Source organism: Rhinatrema bivittatum, chromosome 5 (genome assembly GCF_901001135.1).
Source record: "Rhinatrema bivittatum chromosome 5, aRhiBiv1.1, whole genome shotgun sequence".
NCBI lineage: Eukaryota > Metazoa > Chordata > Amphibia > Gymnophiona > Rhinatrematidae > Rhinatrema > Rhinatrema bivittatum.
Window position 1 is genome coordinate 168,171,934 of NC_042619.1, and position 24,866 is coordinate 168,196,799.

Genomic DNA, 24,866 nt, shown 5'->3' on the forward strand with positions numbered 1-24,866 from the left:
GGACTTGTGTGCCCAATATGCCAATGGATCTGTCTCCATGTCCTCAGTGAGCTCTGTGAGATACCGTGTCACTGACATTTGTGCTGGTGTGTCCTTTGCTTGGGTGGGCTGAGAGTCCTTCTTGCCAGCTGCTTTCACTCTAGCCTGTGCCAGAAGAGATGTTTTTTTAGGGGCAACATGGCTTTGGCATACTGAAGTAGAGGAGGAAGTACTAGCTGTCACTGACAGAGTGCTGCTTCTGCTTGGGCTTGCACTTCTCTCTGAAGTCCCCGCTGTTTCTTCCTCTGCTTCATGCCTAATATGTCTCTGCCTATGGCGCTCCTGTTCACAGACCTTTTCTAACAGCAGGTTCTTCACAAATGTGAGACAATCGAACTGTAGGGCGAGTTTCCCTTTCACATGGGGATCACAGACTGTGGCGAGCATGTATTTGTTGTCTTTTGTTAAAGGTCCTAATCTCTCTTGCACCTGCTTCTGCAAAAAGCCAGACAACACAGTACCTCTGCTGTCATTCCCTCTTCCTGTTTAAAGCCCTCCAAATTTCCTCCTGAATATTAACTATAGGGATGATATCACCCAAGGTGGCACTTCTGGAACTCAGCTCCTCCATGGCATCCTTGAAGGGCTTCAGGATTTTTACCAGCTGACTCATGAATATCCAATCATGATGCCCTAGGTGACTATGCACACCTTTCTCCATTTCCAGAGAAAGGTCATGAATGGGTGTCTGCTGGTCCACTAACCTCTGCAGCATCATATAGGTGGAATTCCACCGGGTGGCAATGTCTTGAATGAGACGCTTGTGAGGCATCCCCAAATCAGTCTGCTTTTGTCGGAGACCTGACCCATCTTCACACTTCTGTGGAAGAACCCTGCTATGTTCCTGCACTTCTGTATTAACGTATGCAGGTATTCATTGTCTTGGTGCTCGGACTCCAACCCCAGAGCTGACTTCACTACCAGATACAGAGTGTGTGCAAAACATTGGATGTTCTGAAAGCCCCCGTCGGATATTGCCTTTACCATGTTTGCAAATACACAAAAGGAGGAGCGAGAATAGCATACAGCTAATACGGCTCTCTTTGCCGTATTAGCTGTATGAATCCCTCAGCAAGTTTAAAGTCTCTGCAAATTAATTTCGTCCCTCCTGAAGCAGCCTTCGGGCGAAACATGGGGTCTGTGTCGGGGGACCCTGAAAGAGTTATTTGCCTTTATTGTCTTAGAGCAATGGAGTTGCCATATTGAAGTCTTAATAAACTTTACTTCGTTTTGATGATTAAAAATTTTTGGACCAAAAATCTCCTTGCACTCCTGTTAGATTTGCCTTTACCATGTTTGTACCATTGTCTGTGACAAAGAACCCTGCCTGGATTCCTGGCTCTCTGGTGTAGCTGCTACCCCTCCAGCATGTCTCTGATGCATGATAGAATATTGGCCAAGGTATGGGCCTCGTCTGTCAGGTGGGTGTACAGTAAAGCCCACCTGAGCCCTGATACTTGGTCACTAATATCTCACCACGCTCTCACTTCAACTTCTCCCATATGTTGTTTTTACAAGTTTTATCTCCACTCTGTTCAATGTAATTCAAAACACTTTCACTGTTTTATCCCAAGTTATGTTTATCCAGGTTTCTCCACCTTGTTCAATGTAAGACAAGACTATGTCATTGTTGTCGTTTGCTGTTTGTAATGTAAACCGAAGTGATAATTAATTCTGTTAATTGAACCTCGGTATATAAAAGTTCTAAATAAATAAATAAATACTAGAGCTGCTGCCTGCCCCTGCCTCAGCCAGGTCACACCAGTGTGCTGTCAGGGAGAGGTAAAAGTGTGAAGCGTTCATGGTGGTCCAGATATCACAGGTAAAATGCACACTCCCCTCTGCCTTAGCTAGCAGCGCCTGGATTCGACTGTGACACTGGTTGTACAGGCTGGGGATGACCTTTCTGCTAAATGTGGTTCTGGAGGGGACTTTTTAATTTGGAGCTAAGACCTGCTGCAAATGCTTGAAACCCACATTCTCAACTACCAGCAGGGGCTGGTCATGAAGGGCAATCATTTCCCCAATGCTCCTGGTTACAACTTTTGAGGCTGCCTGCCTCCTTCCCCAGGTTAGTGCTTCTGAACACCACCCAATTTCTTCTATGGTGGGTTGTCGCTTCTAACACATGGCAGGGGGCTGCTGGCCTGCCACCTGACTGCTGGAAGGGGCTGAGGGCATGGGATGACTCTGCTCCTTTTCAACCACTTTACGCTGCCTGGAAAAAGGGGTACCCTGACTGGTACTGCCACCATCCCCAGATGTCAGTACTGATGGATGTTGCTTCTGCGTATGATGCATCATTTCAGAATTAGCTAGATGGCCCACTTGCTTGCCTCTGCTAATATCCCTTGCACAGTAATTACACTGAACATAACGCAGATCCTCCCTCACTTTAAAGTGGCTCCAGATCACAGATTCTTTTGAGATCCTTTCTCTGAAGCCTTCGGAGTGGATGCTGGCACTGGAATTGAAGTAGTGAAGTGAGAAGCAATGCCAGGGGCATCAGTCAAACTCTCAGCCTGCACTGACTGCTCTTCCTCATCATCATCATCACCAGTTTCCTCTCTCTCCTCCAACACTGAAATGGAGGCTAAGACGGAGTTAACTAATCCTCCTAAACCTTCTTCAGCTATTATGTCTTCCATTTCTGATGAAGGGAATCCCATAGAAGATGATTCATCTGAATCAGAAGCAAACTGACTGCGCTACATTGTCAGCGCTAACTAGAGTATGCTGTTGCACTGCTGCTTTTGGGTCTCACTCTTTTGCTTTCTCCACTACCCCAACTGCCTTGAATGGCTCAGTCTCCCCTCATCTCCAAAACAAGGTCAGAAACAGGTGGTGGTGGTGAATTATCTTTAAATTTAAGTTTTTTTCTGCCTGGAACTGCCTGCCACTCCAGAGATTTTGGATTGGAACAGGTCCCTTTTTAACTTTAATGGGGGACTGCCTCTTGAAGTGCATCCTCTGCCAGTGCCTCCTCTGCCAGGGCCAATTACTCAACCTGTACCTTTCCCTGACATCATGGATTTTAATGTCACTGCCTACTGGGGATTTGGATTAAAAGGATTATTTATTTCTTTATTTTTATTTAAAGTCTTTTCTATACCATCGATAAGCAGGTGCCATCACAACGGTTCACAATAAGGCACAAAAATTAATGTTGCTAAATGTTTTTAAATTATATCAATTTAAACAGGTGCCATCAGGGTGCGGTAACATAGTTTCATAAAAAATACTAATTGTTGGGTGTGATAAAACATGCCCGTTTCTATCTTTATCAGCTATAAAATGAATTAATTGTTAAATCTTATCTTTGGAGTTAAAACAAGAATCTAAAATAAAATACACACATATTGAGCAAGGTGATGTGTGTGGGTGTCCTCCTGACCGCATACTACACTTCCCTGGATTCTACTCTCTATGTTCGTTGTGATACGCTTGCTTAAATAGCCATGTTTTTAAACTTTTTCTGAATGTTTTGATGTCTCTTTGCAACCTGATTTCTAACAGTTGTACTGAACACCACTGTACCAATATATGTGAGTGTGGAAAACTACACACACAGACACACAGTGCAGTGTCTTGCTGTACACTACAACTGAGACTGCTCTATGTGCACAAAAACAGTACTGAAACTACAGATAAAACACTGGAAGCCTCAGCCTGACTACTCCTGCTGTGAGTCCACAAGCCCAATTCCTACAGTACTCACTGTGATGTTGCTTGTAGTTGAAAAATACCCACTGCCAGACAGCCACTGCAATTCTCACACTATCTCCTACCCACACCACCCAAACCCTGCCTGCAACCTACCCCAGGGGGGTAAGATCAGCAGCAAAATGCCACTGCTGGCAGCTTGTCTCAGTAGATGAGACAGAGGAAAAAAGTCTGAGTGCAGTAAAAAAAAAAAAAGCCTGGCTGCCTGTCACAGCAGCACAAAAGGGCAAAAATATTTTTCAGCAATAGCAATAGCTCTGATTTTCGGCAATTCAATAGATAATTGAGACACTCTGAGAGAGCTCAATCAGCAAACAACCTTCTCAGATAGAACCCAAGAAGAAAGTGCACTGTGTTACACTTGCTGAAGGTAGAAAAACACCAGGATGAGCAGCGATTGGCTGAATTAAAAAAATGCTTTGCTCTGATATGTTGGCATTCTGGTCTCCTTGCCAACCTGTCTGACCCACTTTATGACAGGGCTGTGAGGTCACATGACTCACAGGAAAGGGCTGGTTGCTATGGATACTCCCACATGGCCTTCTCCTATTGCAAAAGGCTGCTAAGAAAGCACTGTGAACCAAACAAATGAAACTATTATGATATGTTTCATTTGTGGGGGATCATCATTTGTTTCGCAGTCCCACAAATGAAATGAATAGGGACCTTTTCATTGTGGATGTGACATTCATTGTAAACAAATGCACATCCCTATTAGAAGTGCTTATATTTTCCAGTAGAATACTTTATAACAAAACTTGCATATATTTCAATATATATATATATGACTATACTTCAATTTTACTGTGGGAAACCGCGTGGTGTTTCTCAGGCTAAAGGCACAAAGCCACATGAATTCCAGCTTTTTCAGTTGCAATTTTCACTTTCATTTATACACAGCACTTTAACAGAATGAAGATTGCCTTACCTCAGCAATATACACTTACACACATAGGGCTGTAGACTGTCTTCCCTCTGAACACTGTATACTCACTCCCTCTGGTTTGGTTAGGATAGATTTACAGGGCATGCTTCTCCTGGGAAGGGGGGCCTCTAAAATCCAGCTGGGCTTGCACTCTTATGCTCTTTAGTTGATCCCGCCCTCAGTCCTCTCCCGGCCCTGCAGGGTCCCACCCACAGTGTTATTTCCCTCTGTGGAATTAAAGGTAGACCAGGCATCTAGCCTGTTCCTGCATATGCCACAAGGGGGAAAACTGGGACACTCCATTATATTCACCACTATAAAAAAAAAGGCATAAGAACAAAAGCCTTTGTATACTGGGTCAGACCAAGGGTCCATCAGGCCCAGTATCCTGTTTCCAACAGTGGCCAAGCCAATCACAATTACCTGACAGGATCCCAAGGGGTAGGTAGATCCCAAACTGCTTATCCCAGGGATAAAAAGTAAGTTTCTGCAACACTACCTTACTAATGTTTAATGTACTTTTACTCCAGAAACTTGTCCAAACCTTTTTTAAATGCAGCTATACTAATAGCTTTCACCACATCATCTGGCAAAGAATTCCAGACTTAATTATGCATTGAGTAAAGAAATATGTTCTCTTATTAGGTTTAAATGAATTACCCAATAACTTCATTGTGTGTCCCCTGGTCTTTGCAATTTTCAAAAGAGTAAACAACTCATTAATGTTTACTTGCTTCTTTCCACTCATTATTATAAAGACCTCTATCATATCTCCTCAAAGCCATCTCTTCTCCAAGCTGAAGAGTCCTAATCTCTTTAGCCTTTCTTCATAGGGGAATTGTTCTATCCCCTTTATCATCTTGGTCACCTTTCTCTATACCTTTTCTAATTCTGCTATATCTATTTTGACATGTGGTGACCAGAACTGAAAACAATACTCAAGATGAGGTCTCACCATGGAGTGATACAGAGTTGTTACGATATTTTCTGTTTTATTCTCCATTTCTTTCCTAAGAATCCCTACCATTCTATTTGCTTTCCTGGCTACTGCTGCTGCTGCACACTAAACATAGTATTTAAAAATATTTTCAATGAAGACACCTAGATCCTTTTCCTATCTGGTGACTCCTAATATGGAACCTTGCATTTTGTGATTTTAATTTGGGTTTCTCTTCCCTAAGTGCATCAATTTGAACTTGTCTTCATTAAATTTCATTTGCTATTTGCAGGCCCAATCTCCCAGTTTTGCAATGTCGTCTTGCAATTTCTCACAATCCTTGTGTGATTTGAAAATTTTGAATAATTTTGTGTCATTTGCAAATTTGATAACTTTCCTTGTTGTTCCCATTTTCAAGTCATTTATAAATATATTAAAAAGCTGTGGTCCCAGAACAGATCCATGGGGCACTTCACTATTCACCTTTTTCCATTGGGGAAATTAACCATTTAGCCCTACTCTCTGTTTTCTATCTTGTAACCAGCTGGCAATCCACAACAGGACACTGCCACCTATCCCATGACTTTCTAATTTCCTAAGAAGTCTTTCATGAGGTACTTTGTGAAATGCTTTCTGGAAATCCAGATACACTATATCAGCTGGCTCACCTTTATCTACATGTTTATTTACATCTTCAAAGAGTAGAAAATTTGTGAGGCAAGTCTTACCTTGGCTAAATCCATGTTGGCTTTGTCCCATTAAATTATGCTTTGTCCCATTAAATTATGCTTATCTATAAGTTCAGCAATTTTGCTCATTATGCTTGGCATAGGCATCTGACTCACTGGTCTGAAATGTTCTAGATCTCCCCTTGATCTCTTTTTAAAAATTGGCATTACATTGGCAACCTTCTAGTCTTCAGGTACCATAGATGATGTTATTGAGAGTTTACAAATTTCCAATAGCAGGTCCACAATTTCATTTCTCAGTTCTTTCAGCACTCTGGTCTAGGTGATTTGCTACTCTTTAGTTTGTCAACTTGCCTTAGTACATCTTCCAGGTTCACTGAGATTTGTTTCAGTTCCTCTGAATCATCACCTTTGAATATCTTTTCTGGCATATGTCTGTATCTTACATCTTCCTCAGTGAATATTGAAGCAAATAATGTATTTAGTCTCTCTGCTATAGCTTTGTCATCCTTAATTGCTCCTTTTACCTCTTGATCATCTAATGGTCCAACTGACTCCCTTACAGGCTCTTTACCTCGAATGTACCTGAAAAAGTTTTTATTATGAGTTTTTGCTTCCACAGCAATCTTCTTTACAAATTCTCTCTTTGCCTTCCCCATCAATGCTTTGCACCTGACTTACCAGTGCTTATGCTTTTTCCTGTTTTCTTCATTCTGATCCCTTTTCCATTTCTTGAAAGATGTTCTTTTAGATATTATAGCCTCTCTCACCTCACCTTTCAACCATGCTGATAGTTGTTTAACCTTTTTCCACTTTTTCTAACGCGTGGAATTCATCTGTTCTGGGCTTCCACAATGGCATTTTTAAACAACGTCCATACCTGAGCTAAACTCTTAACCTTTGCAGTTGCTCCTTTCATTTTTTTCCTTACCATTTTCTTCATTTTATCAGTCACCTTTTTGAAAGTTAAATGCTGTCATAGTAGATTTTTTTTGTGTTCCCTCCAGTTATTAAGTAAAATTTGATAATGTTGTGCTCACTATTGCCTAGTGGCTCCAACACTGTTTCTTTTCACACCAAACCCTGTGTTCCACTAAGGACTGGGTCCAAAATTGTTTCCCCTCTTGTTCATTCTAGTACAGCTACTCCAAGAAGCAGTCAAATATTTCTTCTAGGAACTTTACTTCTCTAGAATGTCCTGATATAACATTCACCCAGTCAATTCTGGGATAATTTAAATCACCCATTACTACCGTGCTGCTGATTTTGTTAGTTTCCATAATTTCTTTTAGCATTTCATTGTCTATTAGTTTATTCTGGCCATGTGGATGGTAATACACCCCATTACTATTTTACCCCCATTTTCACCTGGAATTTCTCTCCATAAAGATTTAATATTGCATTTTGTTTCTTGCAGAACTTATATCCTGTTTGACTCAAATCTCTCTTTAATATATATGCCACCCCTCCACCAATTTGATCCATCCTATCATTTCGATATAATTTGTACCCTGGCATCACAGTGTCACATTGGTTATCCTCCTTCCACCAGGTCCTCTTCATCCAGTGCTATACACTCTAACTCTCCCATCTTATTTTTTAGACTTCTAGCATTTGTATACAGACATTTCAAAGTATGTTTCTTGTTTGTATTAACAAACAGATTGTGATAAATTGTAGGAAGCCCTGGTGAGACTGGAAAACTGGGCATTGAAATGGCAGATGAAATTTAATGTGGATAAGCGCAAGGTGATGCATATAGGGAAAAATAACCCAAGCCATAGTTACATGCCAGGGATGGCATGGGACCTTGTGGTCACAGGATCCAGATCAACGTGCATGTCCTCATATAACTCATGTATAGCCTGAGTGCTGAGATGATACCTTCTCACCACTGTGTCCTCAGGCATGCCGTCCAAGGACGTACGTGGAGGGAATATACGGTCCCTAATTGTCCTCGCCTGGGCCCTGGCATGTGGCCTGCCCCGACCAGGCCTGTGATCCTGCGGGAGTGCAGGCTCTGCCTGCACTGCTGGTAACTCTCTGTGCTCTCTTCGATGTGGCCTGGCCTGTTCTTCATGGTGTCCTGCTTCCACATGCTGTGGTCTGTGACGGGACTGGCGAGGCATGTGGTAGCCGTGTATATATACACCTGGCACTGAGCATATGGTCTCATGACAGCTCACCTACTAAAAACAAGCGATTTTATTGGTCCAGATAAGCTGGGGAGCTGTTTACAGGTTTTATCGCATGCGGTATTCTCCTCGGTAAATATCGCGAAACGCGATATCGCATGCGATGTGCCCTTACCGCAAATAAAAAAGATGTAGTTATTTTCAGCGTTAATGGACTGCGAGAATGCCCTAAATCTATCTCAAAATGCGATAGAAGGACCTACTTTACATTGGACCTCCCCCAACTCCTCCCCTATTCCTCCCCTTTTGAAAATTTGCATCGCGATGTGCGGTACAGCCCTTTTCGCATGCGTTAACATGTTTTTGCATGCATTAAGCCCTTATCGCATGCGTTAAGCCCTTATCGCATGTGTTAACGCCTTATCGCATGCGTTAACGGGGCTTTTCGCATGCGATAAGCCCTTAACGCATGCGAAAACGCCTTACCGCATTTTGAAAAATGACCCCCTAAGTTTGTACCTGAGGCAATGGAGGGTAAAGTGACTTAAGAACATAAGAACATGCCATACTGGGTCATACCAAGGGTCCATCAAGCCCAGCATCCTGTTTCCAACAGTGGCCAATTCAGGCCATAAGAACCTGGCAAGTACCCAAAAACTAAGTCTATTCCATGTTACCATTGCTAGTAATAGCAGTGGCTAATTTCTAAGTCAACTTAATTAATAGCAGGTTATGGACTTCTCCTCCAAGAACTTATCCAATCCTTTTTTGAACACAGCTATACTAACTGCACTAATCACATACTCTTGCAACAAATTTCAGAGTTTAATTGTGCATTGAGTGAAAAAGAACTTTCTCTGATTTGTTTTAAATGTGCCACATGCTAACTTCATGGAGTGCCCCCTAGTCTTTCTATTATTCGAAAGTGTAAATAACCATAAGAACATAAGAAAATGCCATACTGGGTCAGACCAAGGGTCCATCAAGCCCGGCATCCTGTTTCCAACAGTGGCCAATCCAGGCCATAAGAACCTGGCAGGTACCCAAAAACTAAGTCTATTCCATGTTACCATTGCTAAAGGCAGTGGCTATTCTCTAGGTGAACTTAATAGCAGGTAATTGACTTCTCCTTCAAGAACTTATCCAATCCTTTTTTTAAACACAGCTATACTAACTGCACTAACCACATCCTCTGGCAACAAATTCCAGAGTTTAATTGTGCATTGAGTAAAAAAGAAATTTCTCCGATTAGTTTTAAATGTGCCCCATGCTAACTTCATGGAGTGTCCCCTAGTCTTTCTACTATCTGAAAGAGTAAATAACCAATTCACATCTACCCATTCTAGACCTCTCATGATTTTAAACACCTCTATCATATCCCCCCTCAGTCATCTCTTCTCCAAGCTGAAAAGTCCTAACCTCTTTAGTCTTTCCTCATAGGGGAGCTGTTCCATTCCCCTTATCATTTTGGTAGCCCTTCTCTGTACTTTCTCCATCGCAATTATATCTTTTTTGAGATGCGGCAACCAGAATTCTACATAGTATTCAAGGTGTGGTCTCACCATGGAACAATACAGAGTCATTATGACATATTCCGTTTTATTCACCATTCCCTTTCTAATAATTCCCAACATTCTGTTTGCTTTTTTGACTGCCACAGCACACTGAACCGACAATTTAAATGTGTTATCCACTATGATGCCTAGCTCTCTTTGTTGGGTAGTAGCACCTAATGTGGAATGTGTGATGCCCTGCACAGCACATAGTCTCGCACACAAACCATATTGTACTGCAAACCACCTAATGCACAAGCCTTGCAGGCGTACATCAGGTGTACAGTCAGCTCCTCCACATGTGTGTGGACATCTGTGAACAGCAGCAAAGGTGAGCAGTGCTTGTGCTGTTACCTTTCACCATTTGTAGGATGTTAGACTGCCTTTGGTCGTATCCCATCCATGAAGGGTGGCGTCCATGGCTGTTTCAGCAGTCTACCTTTGGTGAACTGAACATGAAAGTTTCCTCAGGCATTCTCAGATGCACTGTATACTCATTTGGATGGTGAACTGCAAGCACAGATGTTAAGTGTATCTGATGGTAGATTATGTCATTTACATGTTGGCATTGTGGCAAGCTGCACTGTACAGTATGTTATAGCAGTCTGTGGCACGTAATCGAATGAGCCATGAACGTGATGTGAATTTTAGCTGTTGGTGTACTGCTTTCGGAATGCAGCTATACTTACTGTTTGTGGAGGCGGGAGGTTATATGGGTGAGAAGCAGGTACAGTTAGTTTTCTATGAGCCCCTACATCCATAGGTTCAGGCGTGCCATTCACAGAGTACTGTTGTACCAATTGTCTGTGAATGGACAGCATTCTGTAATGGGTTGGCATAACATACATGTGTGTGATACGTATGTTACACAGTTCTCAGTGGACCATGCTCACTCGGACACTTGTAGTGTGCGGTCCCTGCTGCTTTACGCACGTCCGCCTGTATGTGTAGTCTACATAAGGGTATAGCAGGTAATCGGGTGGCAGGTTTTTTCTAACCTACAGTTTAGTGTGCTTTTAGATGGTAGACGGTGTGTGTAGGGCAGGGCCCTCAGACACTGTACCACTATGTACTAGGGTCACTATGGTTTCATATATTACCCTTCCATTTCTACAACTTATGACAGCACTCGGTGAATGTGCTGTTCATGCAGGTGCACAGATGGGGCCGTGACCAGTGTTATTTAATGATTTGTTACTCACCATCCGGTATATGGCCTGAGCTTGCACCAACCACCACAGCAAGGGTTGCTCCGCAACTCTTCGTACGTAGTCAAATCATTTACGGTTTATGTGCACCTTGCCCACTCCATCATTCACATACCGTAGCTATTCATGCTGCCAGTTTCGATAATGAACTGGGTGGCACATGCCTATCTGCATGTGGGCCAGGCTGGAGAGTGTCAGTACATAATGATTAGTTTCAGCATTCACTCAAAATATTTGTAATAGCCATCTTCCCAGCATGCATATAGATAGAAAGATGGCTGCTTCGCTTTCTGTGTGTATGAATGGCCATGCAATGACACCCCACACACCGGGATTGGCCTACAGCTGTCGCTCTGCATATGTATGGGTGAGGGTATGCCCATAGCATACACCACAGGAACACTCCTATTTGACGCCCTCACATAATCCACCTATACCAGCTCTGTATGGGGCATATGATATAGGGAGCCTTTACAGTGTCATGGTACAGGTACCCTAGGTAATGTTGTTGAGGACGCCTGTATGTCCTGTTTACAAAACCTGTGTATGGTATATCATACCTTATACCACCATTGTGTTCAAGTTAGCTGTGGTTGAAGTGAGTGGTCTTACACTGTATAAACTGCCTTCCCACACATGGAGACCAGGCCTACATCAGTACTGTGTGGATGAGCATCTGCTGAGGTGGCAAGTAGCACAGTGGTGTTGGTCTGTGTATCAGGAACACCTGTACACTCAGACTCCCATGCCTGTGCTGTCCTGCCTTGTGGGTGTGTTACGTATTTTGTTAATAAGGCTTCCCTTATACATACTGTACAGACTCCCGAAGAAAGGTTGTATGCAGATGGCCAGTACCATGATGGATAATATGGAACGTAATGCAGTAACCTGACAACTGCTATGAATTGTGGTGTGAATGTGCAAAATATCCTGTGAAAGGGATTTAAGCAGTGCTAAACGTAAGGTCAACATGAATACGATGTGACCTTTATTTCAGGTTAAAGGCTAATAGCATAGCAGGTTGTCAGTAAAAAGCTATGTATTGGAAAGATACAGATACCGGTACTACATGCAGTGTAAGGGCATATTGTACACCCATGTGGATCAGCATAGCCGTCAGGTTCTTTGTGTACTGGGTCGTTAACAGACAGTTCATGTGCTGTAACTTCCACTGTCATACGAACATTGAGATGGCACACTCCCATGTGCAAACGGTATGTACGGGAACATTGGCTTGCTATTAAATAGATGTTTGGACTCATTGAACCTGCCATGTACTACCACTAGCAAGGTATATATTTCTCTATGCACCTTCTTTGTCACACTGTGTCTGCCAGTGTACAAAGCTTGCAATGCAGTATCACACACAGCATGGCTTTTTACTAGCACTCACTGTTACCTACAGTACTTTGGTTCACAACAACATGACGTGTATGTTGTGACATACCCTTGTATTTTACATTTACAACCTTACACATTGTATAGAGTACCCTTCTTGACAGTCCTTTATAATTGCCTTGAACACCCAGCAGGTGACTGCACACTATATGAAGAGTTGGCATGTTACGTACACAGCTATGTGACACTGGAGCTTGAAGGCACCATAATCATTAGGTTCAGCATGTGCAACCCTTAAGAATCATGAACCACAAGCAGAGTATAGACACATGATGAAACATTTGTAAAGCTGTGTGCATTTTATTATCAGATTGTAATATTCATCTGCTGACATACACGGCAATGTCTTTGGTTATACAAATTGGCAAGGACATGTGATGCCACATCTTACAATAATGCCTGTTCACTGAATAGCACTGAACAGCACTGTCATTATGAACCTGTACAGCAGAATGACATATACAGGCATAGCAGTATAGACATATAGCAGATTCATGGTTACACACAGGACATGTAGAAACTGGAAGTGGCACCCCTGCTAAAGAAGTGATGTTAACAGATAAGGTTATGATGCTGTACAATGTGATTAAAGGCAAAGGGCCCAAACTGTCCATGTTGAAAGAGTGCACTGAAAGAGGACAGCCAGAGAGCCAGAGAAGCAGAGTTCCAGCAACCAGCCAGCAGGAGAACAAGCACAAGATCCAGCTGCAGCAGTGATGGAACCGGTGGACACACAGCAGCATGGGAGCAAGAGACCCAGGAAGAGACACCCCACAGCAGGCAGCCACATCTTGGAGCAGATGAGAAGAGGAGACACCCCACAGCAGGCAGCCACATCTTGGAGCAGGAGAGAAGAGGTTAGCGCACAATGATTCGTTTCCTTCCATCTCGACGGCACAGGAACTCTGTGAAGGGCCAACATTCATCCATTTCCTTCCATCTAGACAGCACAGGAACTCTGTGAAGGGCCCACACGGAGTAACTGGAGGGAAGGGGTTCTTTGACCATGGGATCCAATTTATGGCCCTTTGCCATGTGGGCCCTTGCCTCTTGGAGATGGCATTGTTTTTGAGGGACGACCCCCTGCGCCCTCATCCACGTCCGGGACTGCTGTGGGGGGTTGACGCCTGTGATGAGGATTCCGATGGCTGGTAGGGCATGCGCTCCAGGATGTGGCTAAGTACGTTGGTCATGGTGGTGACCGCAGCGGCTATGGTGCTCACATCCTAGGAACTGGAAGCTATCCCATGCTGCAGGATCCTGTTCTGTCTCTGCATTACCCGACGCAGGTATCGGATTTCTGCTCCCAAGCGCTGGCCCTGTGAGGCTGTCATGGTCCGATTGAGTCCTGCTGCCGGTGGAGCTTCCGGTGGTGCTGTAGGGGCTGCTGCCGGTGGTGCTGCAGGGGGGGCTGCAAGTGGTGGTGCCAGTGGTGCTGCAGGAGGGGCTGCAGGGGGGGGAATATGTTGGTGTGGGCTGGCTAGATGGGGTTGATATTCCATGGGGCCTCAGCACTGGCATCTCCTCACTGCCTGAGGAGTGGGTAGGACTGCTGGTTCGTCCTCTCCAGGCAGCTGTGTCCTGCATGAAGGTGTCGATGTCCAGGGAGACATTCAGGCCGGTGAATGGTGGGGACTCCTGTGGGGGTATCAGCTCCTCCTGCTCCACCTGTGTCTCGGCATCGAGTTATAAGGGAAGCTGCATGAGAGGGGTGGGCTGGCTGACAGATGGCCCTTGCCAGCTGGGTCCTGGCAATTCCTGGCTGGGACCCGGGCGTTCCTGAAGGCGAGCTGTAGAAACAGAAGAGAAAATAAAAACATCATAAGTATATATGGCATAAGAAGCTGTCAAGCTGTTTGTCATTTGTGAGATTACTGAGTGATCATCTAATGGCATTTCTGAGTGGCATTCACTACTGTGTTTGGGTCATTCCATGTGAATGGCTAAAACACATAGTCTTTGACACAGTAGGTGTGTTGAGTTGCTGGGTGGGTCTTTATGGACCATGGGAAGTTACCTGCCGCGACTTGTGAGGTGTCCAGCCGTGGCTCCAAACCTTCAAAGACGTCCGGGCCCAGCCAATCCAGCAACCTCTGCTCCATTTCTGTTATTACAGTTGGACAAGGTGTCCCTCCACCTGTCTGCTGCTGGTACCTCCTGCGTGTGGCTAATTTCCCTTTCAGCTGGGCCTTTACATCGCGGTGTCTGTGTGATACCTGCTCCCATGTGCATGGTATGCCACTGTGCTGGGTGATGGTGTCACCTATAGCTTTCCAGAGCTTGACCTTGGCTGCCTTGCTGGTCTTCGCTGCTCTGTTTCCAAACAGGTAGGCAAAGTGCTCCAGCACACCGGCTATCAGCAGCTCGTTCTCCTGGCTGCTGAAGCGAATGGCCCACAGTCTCTGGCGTGGTGCTGGCTGGCTGCGTGAAGGGGGTTCCACTTCCAGTCCTGGAGGGGTGTCTTCCCTGCCCTCACTCTCTGTCCCACTCTCATCTCCCCTCCCTTCATCCCCCCCCCCCAAATTCATCCTACCCTGGCCTATCCCTTCCCCTTTCCTGTGTCTCTGACTTCTTCCCCTCCTCCCACCTCTCTTACCTGACTAACCCCTTCCCCCTCCCCCACCCGCCTATCCATTCCCTCCTGCCTGCCCCTGCTGCTAGCCCGGGCCCTACTTCGACTCCTACTTCTCATTCCCCTTCCACCCCTCTCCTCCTCCTCCCACTCCCTCTCACTCCTCCTCCCTCTACTATCCTCAGTCCTCTTCTCACTTCTCTTTCCACTTCTCTCACGCTCCATCCTCTTCCACGCCTCCTCCGCTCTGCTCTCCCACCACTCCTCCAACACTCCACCACTCCTCCACCATGCTACTACTCCTCCACCACTCCTCCACACAAATAGACAGACCTAACAAACACCACTTGCACTCAAACAAATATGACAGAAGACTAAAGGTTCAGGGACACAAGGGACAACAAAGAAACAGTACAACTCACTCAGAAATCGATGAAAAGCTCTCCAATACACTGCACCCCTCTCCTACACCTCCAACTACTAACACACCCTCAAAGGGGAAGGTGCAGGAAGTGTGCTTTTATACTGGAAACATTATCGCGGAACGCGATGACGTTTTCGCAGAACGCGATGACGATTAGCACAACACGAAGACGTTTTCGCGATGTGCGACATTACTTCGCAAATAGCGAAGCTAATTTACTGATGGCGAAGTTTCTTCGCCATGCGCGAAATTACTTCGCACATTGCGATACATACCGCGAATTGCGAATACTTTCGTTGCGAAGTGGAACTAGCCTTAATTATCATAAACACGCCCATTCTCCTATCGCATGCGTTATTGCTGCGATGTTTTTCGCTTTTTGATAAATCCAGGCCTTAGTTCCATATGAGAGAAAAAATATATAATGATTTTTAGTTATTATAGTGCAGCTTTATGCTTGAGCTGAATTTCTTGTGCTCAGGTAGGCCTCATATCTGTATGAAAATAATATCAGACAAGATGGTAAAGTATGTTTTAAAAATGGCGAATGAGGATGTCAGAGAGAGAGAAAAAAAAAAGAACAAGCTAGACTCCATTGCTATAATACAAGGTAAGCACATACTGGTAGATTTTAAAAGGCCTATTCACATCCAAAGCTGAGAGATATTCACTTGTCTCTGGCCAGTGCGCACCGCGTGGATTTCATAAAGTGGCCAAGTACTCATGTATCTCCCAGTATGTGCACAAATCCAAAAGACTGAAAAATTAGTAGGACATGGGCAGTTCAGATCCATAAGTAACAATGTACACGTAAGTACTTTAATGGAGAAGCTAAACTACAACAGGTAAGTTATTCTGGCTGACTTCAACCGTTCAGACCTTACTTTGAAGGGGGATAATTTTTATTAATAACTTTTTATTTTTAATTTTTGAAAAAGGGATTTCTTGCATTGCCTTTTTTGTCTCTTAGGAAATTTTTTCTATGTAGTTTTATAAAGGAAAAGTAGAAGTAAGAAGTTTGTGTGTCTGTCTGTATTAAATAGCTAGTCAGAAGGCAGGCAGAAGCCAGGAGTTTGGGAGTTTTGATTTCTCTCCCTCCCACCCACCCCGTGCTTATCCTTTGATTTTTAGGTAGGAGACACCTTCACATAAATAAAAAAAAAAAAATATATATATATATATATATATATATTAATCAGACTTTTAACTTAAGCACAGGATTGCCCCAAGCCTTTTCAAGAGTTTAATCATCTCCTTGAAGATCACTACCAGATAAATAATGAATACACTAATAAACTTAAAGGCCTCAAATTGTACGCATCCCTACTCCCATAGCAACCTAAACTTAACAAGGAACTGAACAAAATTAAGATGAAGGCAGCAGTCCAGGAACAAGAGGGGGGCCTTCCAGTCTTTTGCATCTAGTATCACATGTATGATTTTTTATCCACCGGTAAGAGGTTGTATGTGTTCACCTGGTGCAAAGAGCTTCTGTCTCTCAGAGAATGAATCCAATCTCTGGAGGCTACAGTAGCGGACCTGGAGGAGCTGATACAGATAGAGAGGTATGTAGATGAAACCTTCAGGGACATAGTAGCCAAGTCACAACTCCTGCATGGAAGCCCTGGTGCTTCCTTGGAATAGAAAGGTCTCCTGGTCAGACAGCATCAAGCTGGTGCAGCAGGAAATGATCCTGTAGCAAGGACATGCTCTCCAGGTGATGCATTGTCCTCTCTCACTGAGGATATGTCTCCCAGTGCTACTGCCAGGACAGAAGGGTTAGGTCAGCAGTCATTAGAGATGTGAATCGGAACCAGAATCTGATCGGTTCCGGTTCCGATCCAAATCTTAAAATTTTTATCGCCCAGCCCGATTTGAGTTCTGATTATCGGCTGCGCCCGATCCGATAATCAAAAAACCCTCCCCCACCCTCCTGAACCCCCCAAAAAGGTTTTAAACTTACCTGGTGGTCCAGCGGGAGTGCGGGGAGCGATCTCCCGCTCTCAGGCCATTGGCTGCATTAATAAAAATGGCACCGATGGCCCTTTGCCCTTACCATGTGACAGGGCAAAGGTAGCGCCGGCGCCATTTTGAATATTGGCAATACGGCCTGAGTGCAGGAGATTGCTCCCGGACCCCCACTGGACCCCAAGGACTTTTGGCCAGCTTGGGGGGGCCTCCTGACCCCCACAAGACTTTCCAAAAGTCCAGTGGGGGTCCGGGAGCGATCTCCTGCACTCATGCCGTCGGGTGCCAGGAACCAAAATGGCGCCGATAGCCTTGCCCTTTCTATGTCACAGTGGCTACCGGTGCCATTGGTCAGCCTCTGTAACGAATAGGATTCGACGTATAACCGTATCGGGACGCCATACGGACGTATGCTACGTATCTGCCCCCCGACGAATATGTATCCCGAATGCAACCTATGGCGTCCCTCTGCACATCCCTACTTTCCTGTCGAATCCTATTCGTTACCCGGCTAAAATTAAATTTACTACATCCCCCCACCCTCCTGACCACCCCAAGACTTACCAAAACTCCCTGGTGGTCCAGCGGGGGTCCGGGAGCACTCTCACATCCTCGGTACCAGTTCAAAATGGCACCGATAGCCTTTGCCCCGCTATGTCACAGGGGCTACCGGTGCCATTGGTCAGCCCTTGTCACATGGCCATCGGCACCATCTTGTGCTCCTGCCATGTGACAGGGGCTGACCAATGGCACCTGTAGCCCCTGTGACATAATAAGGGCAAGGCTATCGGCGCCATTTTGGTTCCTGGCACCCGACGGCACGAGTGCAGGAGATCGCTCCCAGACCCCCGCTGGACCTCCAAGGACTTTTGGCCAGCTTGGGGGGGCCTCCTGACCCCCACAAAACTTTCCAAAAGTCCAGCGGGGGTCCGGGAGCGACCTCCTGCACTCGGGCCGTATTGCCAATATTCAAAATGGCGCCGGCGCTACCTTTGCCCTCACTATGTCACAGGGGACTGTCGGTGACATAGTGAGGGCAAAGGCTAGCGCCAGCGCCATTTTGAATATTGGCAATACGGCCCGAGTGTAGGAGGTCACTCCCGGACCTCCGCTGGACCTCCGCTGGACCTCCGCTGGACTTTTGGATAATACAAGGACTAGAGGGTACCCCATGAAGATAGCAAGTAGCACATTTAAAACAAAGAGGAGAAAGTTAATTTTCACTCAACACAAAATTAAGCCCTAGAATTCATTACCCGAAGATTTGGTTAAGGCAGTTAGTATATCTGTGTTTAAGAAAGGTTTGGAGAAGTTCTTGGAGAAGTCCATAAACTGCTATTAATCAATATGGAATAGTCACTGCTTGTTGCTGGCAATAGTAGCATGAGATCTACATAATGTTTGGGTACTTGTCAGGTACTTGTGACTTGGATGGCCTCTTTTGGAAACAGGATACTAGGCTTGATGGACCCTTCGTTGGACCCAGTACATCATATCTTATGTTTTTATATTCTTATATTGTATTCTCATTTCACTTATAGAGTCCTCTCTGAAAAAAAAAGCAACACAAAGAATCAGTTTTAAAAGAAAGAAACTCCTAGAGAGAGAGTTAATAGTGTGAGGCATAGCCCCTAGAGTCCCCTTGTGAGTATGTGCAGACCAGACTGGTATCCTGGTCTCCTTTAAATCCCCTAGAGAGAGAAAGGCTATGGGTGGGACCCTGCCAGGCAGGGGTGCTTGGAGGGCATGCCCAGTACAGTGGAGGAAAAGTTGCTGAGCCAGCGGGAAGAGGATAGGCCCCATGGATCTGGGATTGGGAGTTCCAGATCCTGTCTGAGTAGTGGGAGCTCCAGATCTCTCTCTGGAAGAGAGTAGGCAGACCTTTGGGATGTGCCTAAAGATCTGTGAAGGTAGGCAGACTTCTGGGACTTGCCTAATGTTTAACTTACTGAAAGTGGCGAACAAGCAGACTTCTGGGAAATGCCTTGTTAGTTGAGACTAGATAATAGTCTATGTGTTTGCAACTGTGTTTGCCAATCCTGACTGTTTTAAGTGTGGCACTGTAAGTACATGCACTGAAGTTACAGCAGAGTCTGAGTGTGATTCCTCTGGCTATGTCCAAGTCCTTGACTGCTTGAGTACTACAAATAGGTTAAAGAGTTTAAGCTCTATTTATCTGAATCTAATTGTGTATTTATGAGAACAGGTTCTTTAAATTGTAATTGCTAAAAATAAAAGAGAAAATTAGGGCTAGTAATTGTTTTCAACCCAGTTGAAAACTCAAAATGAGAGTGTTTTCCTTTAATCCATTTTTACCTCCCCTCTAGTCCCTGGGAGACAGTATTGGGCGGGATGGGTACCCCTTTCCCCTGTGGGAGACCTGGTTGGGAGGAAGGCATTGAACTGAGTATCCCATGGGGCACCATTGTAGGACCCTCCATCACAGAAGCTATTACTATGACTATAAATGACATCCTTACGCTCGGCAATGATGTAGTTCCCCCCACAAAGGGTGTGGTTTACACATGCAAGACCATCGCAATTGGTGATGCACCAAGAAACGCAAACGATTGGAGCCAGTTTTTTCCCTATATATCAGTATAAATATTAGATACATTTTGACCATTTTGAATATGTTTTCTTTGAGCTAGAGCAGTTGAGAAATTCCTTCAGTGGATAGAAGCCCTGTGGAACTGTTCCAAGTGGGGAAGCTGGATTTTAATTTGATCCTTCAATATGTATCGACCTGTCTCATGCTAAGCCTTTAATCCATTATTTTTTCTTTTTTCTTATTCTTCCCATTTTCTCTCTATCCCTCTGTGCTTTTGTAGTCTAATTTTTATAGTATTATTGTAGATTACATTTTTTATCCTTAATATGTTTTTCTCTTATTTTTATTATTTATAGTCTATATTATATTTTGTCTCTAAAAAGACTGTGTTGTTGTTTGGCACATAGCAATAAAAGTATAGCTGAAATAAAATGCAGTGACAAAAGATGATGTTCTGTCCAGGACACAGGAGTAATTCCTGGGTCCTGCCGAGAAACACCCCCCCCCCCCCACCCGACCATCAATATCACTGAAGCAGAAGACTATATGTAAAATATGTCAACTTGCTCTCTTACTGGCTAATTTTAAAAAGAATACACGGATGCCCATTAACACACGTATCTGCACATGAGCAGAGATATGCTGCAATTTTATATTGTTCACACACATACACATGTATCATTTGAAATACCCCACTGCATGTGATCTTAAGAGGTGGCTTGAGTAAATGTCCAGTGCTATAAAAAATATCCAGAAATGTTTTTATTCAAAAATGTTTCTTCCAAAATTGCGCCTCTGAATTTTCTTCTAGGATAAGTAACTGCAGTGTCCAGGCTAGTAAAAAAAAAAATCTTAGATTTATTATGGTTTTTAAATTTTGGAAAAATGGAGGAAAAAGACTTCAGAAGCCAATCCTAAAGCAGCTACCTTAGGGATTAGTGATGATGGCAAAATCATTAGTCATAAAAAAAACCTCTATAATTCAATGGCATTGTTTCAATGCTCAATCAAATTTCATAATTTTTTTGCTACATTTTTATATTTTTCTGTCTTTCATGCTTGCGATTTTCTTAACAAGAATAATGATCAAATATCCCAGGAACTGCTATTTACTTGCCTTGTATCAGATACTACTCTGTGCTTGCCTCACATTGAGCACTGTTATTTTTCATGGATTGCTAATATGCAACTGAAAGTTCATCCAAGCAATCCTGAGAGAACTAACATTCCATTTTGTGTTCTCAACATGAATTACTGCTATATTGCTCACAAATTGTATAACATTCCGTCAAGTGTGCACTTAACTGAAAGTTTGTCTAAGCGGTCCTGGAGAAACTAACGTTCTGATGTCAAGGACGCCAAGCATTTTGCTCAAATAGGCTCCCTCAGGGAATAATCTTCACCGCAGATTTAAGTTATCTAACATAAAACATAAAAACATGTGAGTTTAGTCATTTTCAATTATAAAAAGGCAGACAAAAATACTCACAACAGATGCATTACTACTTTACTTTCATGTGTGACTCGGATCGCCTAACAACTTCTGTTTGAAAAACGGCTGATGGCTACGAGCCGTGTTTAGTTCATAAGGAAATACTGAAAAAGTCCAATCATAAAACACCACATGGACTATATCAATTGGTTGGAAAGATTGATCCGCTTTTAATGTAAAATAAACTGCTATAAAAAATGTCCCCACTCGATGGTTGCATTTAATCCATTTGGTTCCAGACTTTCTATTTTGAAAATCCATCTTCGTTCTCTTTGGAGCAGCAGTTTATTTTGATCATTGTTTAAACTCAGATGACTGTAATAAGCAATGTTCTGCCAAAGATGCCTGTGTTCCTTTATGTTTAAAACAACTGCAATGCTCTGAAATTCTTAAAGTGCTCTCACTGTCTTACCAGCATACATTTTGTTGAAAGGGCAAAGATCCATATAGTTGACATATAAATAAGAACAATCAGAAAAATGCTATAGTCTATAGATATAGTTGTTAACTGGTTTGTGTAAATTCTTGTAATGATATCAGACACTACAAGCATGTCCAATTTTCTTTGTCACTGCATTTGAATTTGGCTTTAAATATGCAGGACTGAATTCTTCTTTAAAATTCTTCCCTCTAGTGAAGGCAGTACGTTATCCCTTCTCTTTAAAGGAAGGACTGATTTTCAAGATTTCCCAATTTCTCCTTATTGAACTGCATATTTGCTCACACAAGGGGAAAACCAATTTTTTCATGTCCTGAGAAGGAGCAACACTAAAATACTATGGGCCGGATTTTAAAAGGGTTACGCGCATAAGGTACGCAGGGAACCCTTTTAAAACCTCCCTGCATAGGCTCGGCGGCGCGCGCAAGTCCCGGGGCTTGCGAAAAGGGGCGGTCGGGGGCGTGGCCAGGGGGCGCGATTTTGGATCAGGGGCGTGTTCGGGGGCGTGTGGGCAGTCCGGGGGCGGGGCCTGCCGCGCCGGCACGCGTAAGTTACTACTGCCCGGAGGTAGTAGTAACTTTTCAGACAAAGGTGGGGGGTGTCGATAGGGCCAAGGGGGTGGGTTAGGTAGGGGAAGGGAGGGGAAGGTGCAGGGGGGTGGAGGGAACAGGCAGTGTGTGCAGGGCTCGGCACACGCAAGTTGCACAAATGTGTACCCCCTTGCACACGCCGACCCCGGATTTTATAAGATACGCGCGGCTACGCGTGGCTACGCGCGTATCTTATAAAATCCAGCATACTTTTGTTCACGCCTGATGCGCGAACAAAAGTACGTTGTGTTTCAAAATGTAGCCCTATATATATCTAACACTGTAAGAGGGGCAGTTTCAACTTCGGGTTGGTGTTACATTGGTGCTCTACAGATCCTTGCATCCTGGCCATGGAGGAGGGCATGAAGGGTATTTACTCTCTCAGACAATAGAAGGGGGCACTCCATGAAGTTAGCTAATAGATCATTTAAATCAAATTGGAGAAAATACTTTTTCACTCAACGCATAATTAAGCTCTGGAATTCATTGCCAGAGGATGTGGTTATTGCAGTTAGTATAACTGGGTTGAAAAAACGTTTAGGTAAGGTTCTTATGATTCAAACCCACCCTGAGCTGAAAGTGCTCCTCTTACAGTGCTCACTCTTTCTCTCTGTAGTTCCGCAGTCTTGAAAATCCCTAAAACTTTGTGGCTTCTTAAAATTTGCTTTGCTCACATATGTGTGTATGGGTCTGTTTTTGTGCGAGCAATGCTTTTAAAAATCCACCTGTTATATTTTTTTACACTCCCCCTACATTTCTCTCCTGCCCCCCTACCTAGCCTTCACTCCCTCAAGGATGACCACAGTACTTTCCCCCCTTCCCTATCCCCTCCCCTCCCCTCCCTGGCATCAACCCTAGTTCCACTGTCAAGTAAAGAGCCTGCCTATCTGAGCAGCTTGGGATTTCTACTAAAGAATATGGCCTAATGGTTAGGATCAAATAGTGCAGGGAAAAGAAATGTGTGGAAGTGTGGTCTGTGGCCCCTGGTCAAAAGATTGTCACTGCAAAGTTTGGGCTAGATGAAAAGGAGATTAATAATGGAAGGAAAACAATGCAGGAGGAAATTGCTGGGTCCAAAAATAGTTTTTTAAAAGTGTTTACATAGAATTCTGCAACTAAATCTTACCATTCCACTTCTCACCTGGACATACACTGCAAGATTTTATTTCAGGCTAATTAAACATCAGTATAGAAATGGAAAAATCAGGCCAAATCTATCAGATGGTTTATGCTATAATGTTCACCAAACTAACAGCACTTTTACTAATTCTTTTGGACCTTCTCATTTATGAATCCTTTTTGGGAAAAGTATTTGAAAGCCTATTAGACATTACAGTTCTAATTTACCAATAAGGTTCTCACAATTATGGATGAACTCTCTACCCAGATGGGAATCTTTCATTACAGGGTAAAAGGGTCTTATTTTACTTTCTTTTATCCAGGGCTATGGAAGTCTGCTGTAAACAATCTCCTCCTCCTGACCTTATTGTTTTTAAGATATTCTGGAATATTCCAGCCATGAAAAATCTGTCAGCCTTGAAATCTGAATTATTCACTATATGTTATAGCTGTTGGATATCCTTATTCAATATAAACAAGTGAAGCTGAAAATTCTGTCTGTCTTCAACTATTTAAAGGATCAAGATAGAGCCTCTGGTAATTTAGGGGGTCTGTATAATAACCAATATTGAAACCAGCACGACAACATGAGTTACCTGCCAGTTTTAATGATGGTGGTATATTGGGTTTCAAAGTTCAATGTACAAAACTAATGATATGCAGAATGCAGCAGCCTAACCATGACTGCTTTAAAGACAGCGTGGCTCTGGCAGCACTCCTGGGCACTAGTAGTATATATATATAATAGGAAAAAGTCAGAGTCATAACCAGCTTTTTCTGCTCCCTGGACAGATATACAAAACTAGGTTCCCCACCACCATTTCACTTACCAGTGTTTGCTCTGACACAGCAATTTCTCTTTTAGCAGCAAAGGCTCAGCTGTCCTTATAAAAGCAACTCTTTTTTTTCTCTCACCCCTCCTACCCAGCATCCTCCTCTCTTTCCCCTATATCCCCCCTCCCCAACTCCACTCTGTTCCCTGAGTCCCCCTTTTTCTCTTCCCACTCCTTGTCCTGCATTACCCCCTACCACTTGCCCTAGGTCTTCCTCTCCCCCTCCCCTCCCCACCACCTACTTGTCTTGCATCCCTCTTTCACCCTCACC